A 12,149-nucleotide genomic window follows, 5' to 3' on the forward strand; every position below is an offset into this window, starting at 1 on the left:
TTCAGTAAATACACACTAAGAAAATTGTTTCCTGAATTAAACTCTGAGTTTTAACATAAACACATTTAAATGGTTATATCCACAATATTCTACATGAAAATAAAACACATACATCTCTATGATGTTCAGAGAAATATTTGCCCAACAGCATCTGTACTTGATTCATTTCTGTTGTGCTGAAAGGGACCTTTTCAGTTTGCAATCCAAAGCCTAACACTTCAGGGATATCAAGGCAGGAACTCAGGCAATTAGTCATACCACATCCATGGTCTTCTGTCTCATATAGTTTAGAAACAATGGTACCTCCCACAATAGGTGGGGTCTTTCAGCATAAATTAACAATCAAGACAATTTCCCACAGACCAGTCTGATCATAGTAATTCCTCACCTGACTATATCTTTGCATGCAATTCTAGGTTTTAGCAGGTTGACATTTAAAACTAACTAACTAACTAACTAACTAACTAACTAACTAACTAACTAAAATCCACAGAAGCTTAATTATAGGATCTACTCCCTTGAATATAAATATTCACAGATGCTCAAGTCCTGTACATAAACTGGTTGAAGTCAAAATCCATGAATCACAGTCTTATATAAAATGGTATAGTGCTTGGCACTTAACCTATTAAACCTTCCCCTACTTTAGTTTATATCCAGAATATCCCCTACTTTAGTTTATATCCAGAATACTTGTAAATGAACTTCAGTACACTTATATATTTATCATATATTCTCTATTGTTTGGATAATGTCAAGGAAAAAACTGTTTGTTCATTCAGTACAGGTAAATTTTTTTCAATTATTTCAAGCTTTAGTTAGTCAACTCAGTGGATATAGAACCCATAGATTCAAAGCAAGCACTGACTGAAAGTTTTGTTTGGAAAACAGCAAGTTGAAGTTTAATCTAGCTTATATTTGCTATTCAAAACCTGTAACTAAGTGTAGAAAATCAGTTCACTTAGATATTTAACTTGAGATTCATTTTCATAAGAAAATAAAAGTGAATTTGACATTTTAATAGCATTTTTCAAAAGACAATTGACATGTCTGCTAACATGAATCAGCCTTCATTTTTAACATCCCTTTATTTGGAAGTTGTAGAGGAATTTTAAGTCAGCAACATGGTTGCTCTGGCAAGGGATTACATCCAAAGACCTTCTAGGTCTGTGTGATCTGGCCAAAATGACACACCTTTAATCTCTCTTGCTGGAATATAGTCATGCCCTTAACACACACCTTTAAGAAGATAAAGTTTGTTTGTGAAAGAAGCAGCCATGTTTGAAAGTGGCATCTAATTGAAGAGCAGACAATGTGATGAATCAAAGAAAGACTTGACAGAGTGAGTCAGAGATAGGTTATGTCAAACTCACAGGAGAACAGCACAGCCAAGAGAGGCTACTTAAGAGAACAGTAGAGGAAGAAAAGGCTATGTAAGAGAACAATGCAGAGTGGGGGCAGTTTTACTGGAGACAGCATGCGGGTGAAATCAGAATGAGCATGAGAATGAGAAGGACCAAGAAGATTAGAACCAATTGCCAGAGCAAGTTTGAGGCTAAGCAGAACAGTTCAATCAGAAGCCAAGAGAAGTCAGTTTGAATCAGTCATCTTGGAGAGGAATATGAGCCAAAACAACTGTGTTGAACCAGCCAGAAAGAGGTCAGAAAGAGCTAGAATGGGTGAACCTTATTCAGCATTAAACCTCCCAGACAGCAATCATATCTGGTGAAGAAAAGTTACTTTTACAGGTATTTTCATCAAAGTATGTTTCCTTTCATGGAGATTGAAAATAAAAACAAAAACAATCTCTTTGAGAGTGGTTAGTTAGTTTGGTAGCTGGCTAGTTGTTTTTTCTTCTCTTTGCTTGCTTGTTTGTTTGAGAGAACATAAAAGGGAGGGTATAGAGTTGAGTGAGTAAGGAGGATCTGGGAAAAGTGTGATCAGAATATATTACATGAAAAAAATTTCAATATAAATATTTCATGAACTAGCTGAAGACACTGCTCAGTAGTAAACAGAATACAAATTAATGAAGTCATTTATAGTTAATGATCAGGCAATTGATGTTTTAGTTGCTTTGTATTATATTAAGGTCCTTTATGGATGGTTACATAGGAATCTAAAGATGTGTTACTGGGGTGGAGATATGACTCAATAGTTAAGAGCACTCTCTGTTCTTCTGAAGGTCCTGGGTTTGATCCCTAGCACTCATATGGTATCTCACAACGATCTGTAACTCCACTCAAAAGGTACCCAATGACCTCTCTTATTTTTATGGACATCAGTCATGAATGTAGTGCACATATATACTTGTATGCAAAATACCTATATACATTAAATATTTCTAAAAATTTACTCCTAGATGGCCTGCTTCCCTGAAGACATCGTATCCTGATCCATCCCAGAAGAACCCCTGTTGATTGTATTCTTATCCTGCCTTTAGCCATCTTATTGTCTCTGGTGTTGGCTGGCTGGTAGTCCCTCGTGGTAGCAGGCTTCTGGTTGTCTTGGGTGACAACAGGCCTCTTGGAAGTCAGGCTGAGTTGTGGCCTAGTGATGACTTTAGCTGAGACTCCTAGGAATGGGTACATGGAACCTCAAGTGGCCACCTCTTGTATTCCTCCAATAGAGGGATAAAACACCAACCCCCCTCCCACAAAACTTTCAACCTCAAATTTGTCCTGTCTATAAGAAATGCAGGGACAAAGGTGGAGCAGAGACTGAGGAAATGGCCAACCAATAACTGGCACAACCCATCCTATGGGCAAGCACCAATCCCTAATACTATTAATGATACTATGTTATGCTTGCAGACAGGAGACTAGCTAACTGTCCTCTGAGAGGCTCTATCCAGCATCTGACTGAAACAGATGCAGAGACCCACAGATAAATATTGTGTGGAACTTACTGGGAGTTTTATAAAAGAGTAGGAGGAAGGATTGAGAGCTGCCCCAGAGGGTAAAGGAACTCCAAAGTTAGACCATCAGAATTAACTAACCTGGACCTTTGGGAGCTCTCAGAGATTTATCCGTTAACCAAAGAGCACATCCAGGATGGACAGCACATATGTAGCAGATGTGCAGCTTGGTTTTCATATGGGTTCCCCAACAACTGGAGTAGGGCCTATCCCTAAAGCTGTTGCCTGTCAGTGTATGCTGTTACCCTAACTGGACTGCCTTGTCTGGCCTCAGTGGGAGAGGAAGTACCTAGCCCTCCAGAGACTTCATTTGCCAGGGTTAGGGTATACTTAGGGGAAGCTCTACTCTCTTAGAGGAGAAGGGGAGGGAGGAATGGAGAAGAGACTGTTTGAGAAAGGGACTGGGAGGAGGGAACAGTGATTGGGATGTAAAGTGAATTAATTAATTAATTAATGGGAAAAATTCTCAGACCAGTGGTTCTGAACCACCTTGTGTGTGCTGGAAATTAAACCAGAAAAGCATCCAGTGCTCTTACACACTGAGTCATTTCTCCAGCCCACAACTTTAGATTCCAATGTAACCATCTAACAAGAACTTCAACATAAGATAAGGCATCTAAAATATCAATTTCATGATTACTTAACTATAAACAACTTCACTAATTTTATGCTTGCATATAATATGCAAAATAAATTGCATTTTTCATGTAAATGCAATGAAGAATATGCTAAACATATATAATTATTACAAATGACATCAAAGTAAAATATACCTCATAATAAAATTTCAACTATGTAAGCTTATGAGTCTATTTTAATATCAACATCAAAACACAGCTCTCATCTCAAAGGAGGTAAGAGGAAGTTTATCCTGGAGTCAAATATGAATAGCCATGTCCAAGGAACATAGATTTAGGTTACTTCAAATTCTATATTCCAGTGTGGTAACAGTTTCATGAAGTTTTCATAGTCTTAGAACAAAGAAAGTCATAAACTAATGCACATTGGTTGAAATGTAAAATAGATAGATGAACGCAGAATGGGGAATCTCTACTATAGGCTTCAGATACTATCTGACAACACAGTTAGCCTTTTGGTTGGTGGAGCTAATAGTGTATTATGTTAATGTATTTGTAAAAGATTTATCTATTAGTCACAGGATGTTAGGTCAGAAACAGAGGTGTGCAGGAAATGCTTATTAAGTTAATTAATGATAGCTAAAGAGAAATTGTGATTAAGCTCTGGACCTGCAACATTCCAACCTTCCCATGATCCCTGAAAGGGCTTTTTGTTTTTGTTTTCTTTTGTTTCGATTTTATCATTTAATCAACTGTGAAGAAACCTTAGTGGAAGATTTCGTTCTGTGCAGGAAATTTCATTCCTGTTATTAATTGTCTGCTGTTGTGAAGAAGGCTCATTCCTATGATGATGTAGACAAGGCTGAGTAGTATGCAGAAAAGCAATCTTCAGGAGACGATAATGGTGGATAACCCCATACGACAAAAACTTCCTAGATCATATCAAAATCTACTAGTAATTACCATCTTAAGCTGATTTTTATTGACTGCATTTTTATATAACTTGAGTTATATAAGTCGAAGCAATATATCTAGAATTAAAATAATCAATTACACTACCTAGCTTAAGAAAGTCAAGATAACAGATGAAAATGTCAGGCATTTTAAACAACCAAAATTTAATTTTAAATTTTAAATTAAGAACGTTTCCCTTGTTTTTACTATTATTTTTACTCTATGAATTACTTTATTTATATGTTGATATTGAGACAAATCTATTCTCTGTTAATGTTAGTTTTTGTTTTGACAAATCTGACCAGCTATGACTGATATATTTTAATGTCACTTATATAATAGTAAGAGTCATTTTTAATAGAAATGGCTCATACAGCTTTTCCTTAAATTTTATAAGACATCTCAATTTTTATTTTATAAGGAGATAATAGATGTTTTCTAAAAGGGCTAGAACTTAAGAAGAAATCCCAAACATTAGCTAACAATTTATTAGTGTCATTTTTTGTTTATCTAATGGGCAAGTTATATAAATTTAAATATTTGTTCACTAAAATGACTTCCGTAGTCACTATGTAATTTAGCAGAAATGCCACAGTTTTAAGGCAGTGGCTATCTCTAAGAAGAGAATGCTTTGTTCAACAGGAAAACATATAAATCACCAAAAATAACCCCTAGAGGGTGCTTAGCCACAAATGTGACATTTATACAACCCCACTCCCTGAGGCTTAGGGGCCATCCCAGAAGAAATGACAGAAGATTTTTAAAGACAGAGAAAAGGGACAACTGGTACACAATGGTGTCTTCTGAGATGATAGAACCACTGCACTCATGAACTCACATCAGATGTTTGCCTGCACAAGACCTCCACAGATGAAGTTAACAGTCTACCGTGGAAGAGAAAAAGGTTCACGAGCCCTCACCCCTAGATGAGGACCCTTTGAAAAATGATAGCCACTGAGGGAGAATCAGTTTTAAAAATACATTGTTATGTAGGTATGAACTTTTCAAAAGATTAATAAGAATATTTTAACATATTTTTTACATTTAAGGTTTTGGCAAAATTGTTCACTAGAGTTTATTATTTTTATTAAATAATAATTGTTATTATTATTTAATCTTTTTTACAGTTCAGATGCCATCCCCTTCCTGGTCTGCCTCTGACTACTCCCCATCCCATTTCTCCTCCACCTACTCCCCTGTCTCCAAGAGGATGTCCCTACCCCCCATTCCCACCCCAGCAGACCTCCCTACTTCCAGGGTCCTCAAAGTCTCTCAAGGGTTAGGTGCATCTTCTCTCACTGAGGCCAGACCAGACAGTCCTCTGCTGTATACGTGTAAGGGACCTCATATCAGCTAGTGTATGCTGTCTGGTTGGTGGATCAGCGTCTGAGAGATCTCAGAGGCCAAGGTTAGTTGAGACTGCTGGTCTTCCTATGGGGTTGCCCTCCTCCTCAACTTCTTCTAGCTCTTCCCTAATTCAACCAGAGGGGTTACCAGCTTCTGTCCATTGGTTGGGTGTAAATATCTGCATCTGACTCTTTCAGCTGCTTGTTGGGGCTCTCAGAGGACAGCCATGCTAGACTCCTGTTTGTAAACTCACCATGACATCAGTAATAGTGTCAGGCCTTGGGCCCTTCCCTCTTGAGCTGGATCCCAAGTTGGACCTGTCATTGGACCTCCTTTCCCTCAGTCTCTCCTCCATTTTCTCCAGTTCTTTTAGACAGGAATAATTCTGGGTCAGAATTTTTTGACTATGACATGGCAATCCCATCCCTCCACTTGGTGCCCTGTGTTTCTACTGGAAGAGTTTAAAGTCCTTTTTTATATTTATCATTTGTCAGTTTTAGGTTAGACTGATAATCTGATTATTTCTATCTATCACCAAGCAATTATTAATCCCAAATGTGTACTTTTAAGGACATAACTCTTAATATAAATGAAATAATAGACCCTTGATTATAAACACAGATCTTAACCTGATTACTGACAAAGCTTTAAGCAAGCTAGTTGAGCAGGCACCAATAGCCCAGTTAATGAGTTTTCATTAAAACTCGGGTATAATTTTTCAAGAGTCTAAGAACTATCAAGTGAGAGTAAGCATTCCTGTAATTATTTGGTTTTTACCACATTTATAAAGTGTTCTCAGTCCTAACTTACTCTCAATTCCTTCTCTTACCTAGGCTTAACTGAAAATGCCTTTACCGACTCAATTATTTCACCATCCAAAGGTTTCATTCTAAATATCTGCATATGAGTGGGTATGCAAACAGCTAGAAATAGAATAATTTAAAAGATATTATAGAGATATCTATGTGTTACAATAACATTCTGCCCCAATGAAGATATAGGAAGATATATAATTAAACTTATATAATAGACTTATATGATACATAAGATATGATTAAAATTATTTCATGTATGATAATTTGGGGGCTTATGCATTCACAAATATATCCATACCTCTAAAAAACTAAACCTTTTTCAGTTGTATGTCTATGACAATATTACCGGTGACACTGAGATTTCTAACTCTTAACATTTGATAAGCAAGTTCCCAGTAGAAAAACAGAATTACATCAATTTTCTTTTTCACTCGGAACCTTACCAGCCCATAGTCAAGTATACTTTGTTTGTTCAAAAGGAAAATAAGGGGAAATTATTTTTAACTGTGCATTTGGATAATTTCTGTATTATTTTACTATTTAATTTTATTTTATGTGTATGAGTGTTCGCTTACATATACATGTAGCATATGCATGTATGGTGTTCATGGAGGCAAGAATAGGGTGTCAGATCCCTAGAACAGGAGTTAAGATGTTGTGAGCAACCATGTGGATGTTGAGAACAAAACATGGGTCCTCGATTAGAGTAAAAAATTGTCTTAACCACTGAGTCATCACTCTAGCCAACATTTTAATTTATTTTTAAGTATTTCATACATGAATGCACTGTATTTTCATCCTTTCCACCCCTCCCTCTCTCTGCACCAACTCTCCTCATATTCACCCACTTCCTCTTGAATGCATGACCTGTTTTTTTCTATAATTATTATTGCTACACACACACACAACCTACTGAGTCCAGTTAGTGCCGTCATATGTGGATATGTTTAGGGCAACCATTTAGGAATGGATTATCAGTTATGGTGCCCATAATTCCTGCTTAGATATTTTTATTATCCTCTCTGTCTATATACCTATCTATTTTTTCAAACTGCCTCTTTCTCAGTGTCTTAGTAACTGTTCTATTGTGGTGGAGGGACACCATAAAACAACAACTATTTGGCAGAGAGAGAGAGGGTGGGTGAGACTGGTTTTGACATGGGCTTTTGAACCCTCAAAGTCCACCCTTAGTGACACACCTCCTCCAAAAGGCTATAATATCTCCTAATCCTTTCCAAAACTTTCTACCAATTAGGGTCCAAGCATTAAAATACGTGAGCCTAGGAGGGCCATTCTCATGCAATCCTCACACTCAGGAAATAACTTAAGGTGGATATTAAATAAATCGACCCTTGTACGTTCAAGAACTCTATATCTTGATAAATAAATTCTTTCAGCTTTTATTTCAGGCCATTTCCCCGTCTGCAAGCACCAGGAATTGGCACCATCAATCTAGAAAGTTTAGAAGTGAACCTTCTAAGAACTGTTCCAGTCTGTCGTTGTACAAATTATTTTAATGATGATCAAAGAGCCCAAATATTTTGGGCAGTAGCCAAGCTAGCTAATAAACACTTGCTGAACTGAACATTACAGTTATATAAGCAGGAACTGAACAATTCCAACTTTCAGAGCAAGTCTACAAAAGAGGTCATCATCTTTTAAAGTGCTTCTGAGTTGAGCAAACACGTCCATAACCAAAATCAAAGCTTGCAGGCTCAAACCTAGCCAGACTGAAGCAAAGCCTTGCTTCTGCTCAGATTACCTTGACATATCTCCTCCCTCTCATATCCCTGTGGTCCTTGCATCTTCTCCCTGATGGCAGCTTGACATAGTGGAGCCAGAGAGACCTGTATTCAAAGATTGACTAGGAAAGTAAATAGCTGCCTGACCTTAGATGGCTTTCATGTCAATTTCTTCTTCTGCAAAGTAGAAACAATATGACTTGGATCACAGGTTTCCTTGAAGGTCAAGTACAATGTCTACAGGGCTATTAATGTTAATCATTCTCTGCCTTCTCTGCCTTGAGAAATTTTACTTCATACTTCAAGGCCACTAAAAATATAACTTCTTTGTAATAGCTTCTTCCAAAGTTTCTCATCACAGACTTAACCATCCCTCCTCTGCACGTTTATAATTCTCTGACCAGATTCCTGTTAGACAAGGCAACAAATTAGATGGGTTTTATGCTTGTCTCCACAAAATTGAGACTCTTGTATGAGCTATATTAATTTATAGCAGTAGCTCAGTAACCATTTGCTGAGCGAATGTGTTTAGATATAAATAAAGAAATTATACCAGTCTAATATCTTAATTAATTATGATGATCTAACTCGTTAAAAATCATACTTTGAGGTTTTAGAGTCTTTTAAGACCGTACATACTCAGTAGCAAAGAAAAAAGCAGCACATTCATTTAGATATTTTCAAAAGGTCTTCAACAGATAAAATTGAATTCCAAGGAAAACATTGTTTCCCATACGCCAGACTTTATTATCCCTCTTCTAGGAAGCCTTTTTTCAATTCCTCCAATCTCACAGGGCTTCAGTGGCATGGATACTTAGTTTGTTGTTTCTTGTGGGCATATAGAATATTTTTTTCCATACACACAGCTTCTGGACTATGTGTTGAATCCCCCTATCAGGCAAAGAGCAAGAGGCAGGAACTGGATCTTATCATTGGTGTCACTGTGGTGCCTGGACTAGGACTGTACATGTAAGTGGCACATACAATCAGTGGAGTGCATACATAAACAAGTTCCTTGTTAAGTGGAGAGGCTGCATGCAAATAAATAGCCTGCTATTTTGGTCAAGGGTGATTCGCTCTGGAATGCAGATAGTAGAAAAGAGAAAGAAAGAAGGCAATGGTATCTTATCTAACATCTTTTCTTTAAGCCATTTCATATGCAGGACAAAAAGAAAAGAATTAAATTTCCACTATATGCCAAGCTTAGTGCGATGCATTTTGATATATGCTGTCTCATTTGGTGCCAACATCCCTGTGCAGGAGTCTTATTCAAACATTTTTTTCTTTCAACAAATACACATAATCAGCACATTCTATTATTATTTCCCACTTACAGCAAAGGGATGCAGCACAGCCCAGACCACAGAAAGTTCACAAGTAGGACAAAAGATCCATGTAAACAGATGGTGAAAATACTGAAAAATAAGGAATATTTTATAAAAGGCTTGTGAAAGGTTATATATCTTAAAAAATGTTTTGAGGCTGAGTGTGCATGTTATAAAAACAATATTTAAAGGTCTGGTCATTCTAGCTGAAACCTAATCTGTACAGGAATTTTAATCTAGCAATGGCTTCTCTGGCTGGAACACAGATAAACCCTTAGTACATACCCTTAATTCTAAACAATGAAGGTAAAATTTGTTTGTAGAAGGAAGTAGTCATATTTGAAAGTGATGTCTAATTTTGAAGGGCAGATAAAGTGACGAAACAGAGAAAGATTTGACAGAATGAGTTAGAGACAGGATACGCCCAACTCTTAGGAGAACAGGCTATTTAAGAGCAGTGCAGAGAAGGGGGAGTAAGTTGAGAGAAGTCAGCAAAGTTTGGGACACTTCAGTTCAGAGTTAGGAGTCAGTTCTGTTCATTCCATTGAGTTCAGTTCAGGAAATCAGTGCAGTGGAGTTGAGTTCGGGTCCATTTAGTTCATGCATCAGAAGCAGTTGAAGCCAGAGAATAAGAAGAAACCAAAAGATTAGAACAAACCGCCAGAATTAGTTTGAGGCCAAGCATACCATAAGAAACTGAGAAAAGCCAGGTTGAATCAGTCAGTGTGGAGACAAGTTTTGATCTAGAACAGCTGGGTTGAACCAGCCAGCCAAAGTTGGAAAAGCTAGAAAGGGTGAGCTTATTCAGCAGTAAGCCTCCTAGACAATAATATCAGGCAAATAAGAGTTTCATTTACATTAATCTGTCCTGCATTTCTTTTTTACTGAGCTGATAACTTAGTTTCTTTGCCACAATGATACAGACTATCCCATCTAAGCAATTCAGCTCTCTGTTGCCCCCTTTAAAACAACAATCATAAGCCTACACTAAGCAGACAAAGTAAGACTGGCTCTGAGTGCCTAAACACATCCAGGGTTTGAGGAGTGGGTTTTGGGTCTAAAAGAGGCACCAGGAATTCAGATAACTTGCATGAGATATTACACATAATCGATATTGTCAGAGCTTTTGGTTTTTCAAGAAAAAAAATAACAGGTGGTTTGGATATTTTGAGCATCGGGGACTAAACTCAAGGCTCTATGCACGTTAGGGAAGTGTTCTACCACTAAGCAACACCTCAAACTCTTTTTTTCCTTTTTTATTTTGAGGCAGAATCTTAGCCTATAGTTCAAGCTTACTTAAGCCTCCAATATTCCTACCTCAGTTTCCCAAGTAGCTGGAATTATAAGCTACAGCATACAGATTCAAATTGTTTTTAAATGCAAACTTTCCTGGAAAATTATAGAAGCCAATCAAAACACAAACACTCTTTTGTATCCTTGAATACAAGCAAAAGGAACTAAAAAAGCTAATTGTCATGGTTTTGGCCTCAACATTCTCTTCCTTACTGTAGCTCTCAGGAACTCAGAATATGAAAAAACTGCCACTATCACTTTATCTCTACTCCCTTGAAACAAACCCACATCATTTGCCCATTCCTAATATTAATGCCTTGCTCTCTGTAACTCTTCCCTGGTACCCATATTACTATTTAATTCAAGTAAGTGAGACCAACTTGAATCTGTTGCTACTTGCAACTGTCATCTACCTAACCACCTTGCCATCTCCTAAATAGAATTTTCTGCGAGATTCTTGATTGTATGTGGTAGAATTGCTTGAAATCCTGAAATCCTCGTACAATTTTTCTCCTAAAACCACAAATGTGATCATGTCAGTTACATCCTCCTCACTAGCTTGACTACCCTCCCTTTTAAGATTTATTTATTTATATTGTAAATGTGTGGATGTTTTGACAGAAAGCTTGACTGTGCACCATATTCATGCTGCCCTTGTTGGCAGAGTCCAGAAGAGGGCATAAGATTTCTGGAACTGGAGATATAGTGGTTGTAAACTGCCACAGGAATGTTAGGAATTTAACCTGACTCCTCTGAAAGAGCAGCCAGTGCTTTTAACGATTGAGCCATCTCTCCAGTCCTAGTTTTCCCCACTTTTGTTGTCCGATGCACAAAGCCTTCCATGATAAAGTTCTCACTGCCCCCCTCCTTTTTCATCTTTCATCTCCTTGCCCCAAAGTGTCTATTTTGAGTCAACTAAGCTGATGCAGCTCCTCATGGCGACTATGTTCTTCCAATGTCCCAACACCTTGTCACATACCATTTCCTCTGCCTAGAAAATACTTCTTCCAGTCCCGTTCTCCACAGAAGTCCCAACTGTTCTTTTGGCTCCCAGTTCAGATGGCAGCCTCTCTGGAACTAGAACTATTCATACCTCCAATCATGCTAGGCTCGTGTGCATGCACATAAGCCTGTGTGTGTGTGTGTGTGTGTGTGTGTGTGTGTGTGTGTGTGTGTGT

The sequence above is a fragment of the Grammomys surdaster genome, unplaced genomic scaffold (genome assembly GCF_004785775.1).
Source record: "Grammomys surdaster isolate TR1022 unplaced genomic scaffold, NIH_TR_1.0 222, whole genome shotgun sequence".
NCBI classification, from domain to species: domain Eukaryota; kingdom Metazoa; phylum Chordata; class Mammalia; order Rodentia; family Muridae; genus Grammomys; species Grammomys surdaster.